Source organism: Octodon degus, unplaced genomic scaffold (genome assembly GCF_000260255.1).
Source record: "Octodon degus isolate 3935 unplaced genomic scaffold, OctDeg1.0 scaffold00049, whole genome shotgun sequence".
Lineage (NCBI taxonomy): Eukaryota > Metazoa > Chordata > Mammalia > Rodentia > Octodontidae > Octodon > Octodon degus.
The window spans coordinates 70,434-74,193 of NW_004524625.1; positions in this window are offsets into that span (position 1 = coordinate 70,434).

Below are 3,760 nucleotides of genomic sequence, written 5' to 3' on the forward strand. Positions count from 1 at the left end.
CTCCCTCTCAGCATGCCCTGGGGGCCAGGGCCAGCATGGCAAGCCCTAGGATCGAACCCGTGGCTCTTAAACCCACTTGCAGGCATTTTACTCCACTGAGCTACTTGGCTGGCCCTAAAGAACACTATTTATACCATTAATTTCTTAAAATAGATCAAATACAAGAAAAGAATGAAGCATTACTAACATAATATGCCAAAAACTGGCATACTACTGAATTCAAAATTTAACTTCTGCTACTTATGGTGATACTCATTATTTAATATGTGTTACATACGAATATTTAAAATAATTTTATTGAGAAACAAACAGTAATGAGACAGTTTCAAAACTGATTACTGTCACAATTTCAATAATTAATACATTGCATATTGTTGTCTTACTGGTTATTCATTGCACAAGATGCAGATATGATATCCTGTCTACAGACACCATTAGGAAAAAATCTCTCTATTCATTGAATTAAGAGAATGCACCTGTATATTTATCCTAAATATTTTGAATATACAGATAGAAAAAGGTCATTCATTTGTATCCTCTTTTTTTGTTTAGATTTGTCAGAGAAGGGTATTCCATTGTCATTCAAATATTACACGTGTGTGAATTCAGCAAAATATTCCAATATAGTTAAGGAGGCCATAATAGTAGTGGGTTTTCTGTAAGAATGGCAATGTCAGAAGTTGTTGACTTGAGCCTTTACAGCTCAGCATATTACTACGGTTTAACAATACACACTTCGCTTTTATAGTTTTCTGCTAGATGGTTAAGACCAACACAAAGCAAGACCTATATAACAAGAAATGTAACTTTTGTTATATTTTGTATCTGATAAGGTCAGTCAGATCCCCTCAGGACTTATCCTGAAACCCTGTACCACAGTTTGCAGATCCTTTGTCAGTGTGAGCCATGTGGATGAGTCACAGTCATTGTTTGGCCAATTTGTTATCTGTGAAAGACTGAGAGAATGTTTTCTCTCCATGTGACTCTCCTTAGGCACACTCTACATCATCAATCATTTTCTTCTGTAACTCTATAATCTCCTTGATCAGAAAATTTGAGACACAACTGAGTTACATGATGCTAAAGTACAGGTTCTCCTATCTCCTGAGTCTTCACTGACATTGAAATGCTAGGGCCAAAATATTAGATGTCCTTGCAGCCCATCTATTTCTCTAATTTTTGGTCTGCAAACTTAGGTTGCTAACCCACCAAAAGAGAAGTTTATAATTTATACCATACAACAGAGGCAGTTGAGCTAATCCTTACTATCCACCTGAATATCAAACATCTTAGGCATAACTTGGAACTGATGTTTTACATCAATTATTCATCTGATAAACTTTATATCAGATGAATAATTGAAGAAAAAGAAATTAGAAAATAAAAAGTATTTTTAAAAAATAGGAATAAACAGTTACATATTTTTACACAGAAATTTAGAAATCCAACCATATACAGTATTATGGCAGGACAGTCCTCTGATATTTTCTTTCTTATCCCTTGTATTCATTTATTACCACTTTTTTTAAAACAAGCATTTACTTGTAAGACAGTATGGCACTGGCTGGCATCTCATGACAAGCAGTGCATATTTGAGAAGACCAGAATGACAGGCATTCCAAGCATAGCCCTAGTATTACACATTGCTATCTTCAGTGCAGTTGCTTAGTTCACAAGTATCAGCATATATATTTATTCAATCCAACCAATTAACGGCTAGTTTCAAGAACCTGCTGAAGATTCTCAGGATCATTGCCTTACTCATCTTATGCTTATAAATGTATGGTTTTGCTCCTGTCATGTTTCCTAGCTTTTCTCCTTGCCTTCTCTTCATTGTCTAATCCTCAAGTTCTAGCTTTCTTTTTAATTGTGTTATAACTTTCTATTTTTAATTCTTCTTTTGAGCTCTTATACTTTGGAAGCTATACAATATTTACACATGTGTGTCTCATTTATTTCACTTATGAGTATATTTTCAAGTGGCATCCACTTAAATATAAAGGCTTCGAATTTATCATTGTCTATATCTGAGTAATATTTCATTGTATTTTTAGTTGATTTGTTTATGATAGTCATTTTTGCTAGAGTGACATGGTATCTCAGTGTTGCTTTAATTTGCATTTCATAGATTGCTAGTAATGTGGAGCATTTGTTCATATACTTATTCGCTTCTTTAATTTCATTCTCTGAGAAGTGTACATTCATCTTGGATGCCCCTTTCTGGAATGGGTCTTTAAATTTTGGGGTGCTAAGGTTTATTAGTTCTTTATAAATTCTACAGAGCAGACCTTTGTCTGAGTGCTTATTAGTTAAGATTTTTTCCAAATTTGTGTGTTGTCTTTTCACACTGTTGGTAATTTTTTTGACATGCAAAATATTCTCAATAAGAGGAGGTCCCAGTTGTTGATTTTTCCAAGTGTTACCCATGCGATTTGATTTCTGTCTATGAACACCTCACCTAGCCCTATGTCTACAAGAATTCTTCCTACTTTCTCTTCCAGGAGATCGAGTGTCTCTGTTTCATTGTTTAGATCTTTAATCCATTTTGACTTTTGCTTACTGCATGGTAATAGACCTGGGTCAAGTTGGAGAAGCTGTGGGGGGAAAAGGAACCCTTCTCCACTTCTGGTGGGAATGTAGACTGGTGCAACCATTATGGAAATCAGAATAGAGACTCCTTAAAAAACTAGGCCTAGAAATCCCAATAAAGCCATCTATCCCCCTACTGGGAATTTTATCGGAGGAACTGAAAACGCCATATCATACTGATATATGTGTACCTATGTTTATAGCAGCACAATTTGTGATAGTAAAATTTTGGAAACAACCAAGATGCCCATCACCTGAGGAATAGATAAAAAAGATGTGGTATTTTTATGCAATGGAATATTACTCAGCTATAAAGAATGATAAATTCAAACCCTTCATATTTAAGTGAATGCCACTTGAAGATATACTCAAAACTGAAATAAACCACAACTACATGTGTAAATATCATATAATCTCCCCAGTATAAGAACTCAGTAGAAGAAGTACAGATAGAACAACATAACATAATTAAAAGGAAAGTGAGAACTTGAGAAATAGGCAATGAAAAGAAGGCAAGGAGAAAAGCTGGGAAACATGACAGGGGCAAAGTCATACATTTATACTCACAAGATGGGTAAGGCAATGCTCCTGAGAACTATCAGCAGGTTGCTGAAACTAGCAGTTAGTTGGTGGGATTCTCACCCTGACTAACTATATATGCTGATACCTGTGAACTAAGCAACTCCATTGAAGATAGCAATGTGCAATAGTGGGATCATGCTTGGAATGCATGTCATACTTGTCTTCTAAATACATACCACTTGTCATGACATACCAATTATGGCCAGAGTGTGTCTCAAGAGAATTTTTATTTTTTAAAAAATGAGTAATAGATGAAAAAAGAGGAAAGACAAAGAATGTCACAGAACTGTCCTGCTACAATGTTTTATATGGTTAGATTTATAAATTTCTGTATAGTCCTAACCCAGGTCAGGTGAGTGTGCGGAGAGCTTCCTGCTACCCTGCGCAGGCGGGACTAGTCGCTCCCAGGCACAGCATGGGCCGGACCCTCACCCATCCCCTTGGGCCACCCCCCACCACTCAGCAGTACCTCCGGCCCCCTGCCCGCCAAGTAGGAATTTCTGCAGAGTTCCGGGAGCCCCCAGACCCAGTCCTAGCCCAGGTCCGGTGAGTGTGTGGAGAGCTTCCTGCTACCCAGCACCGGCAGGAC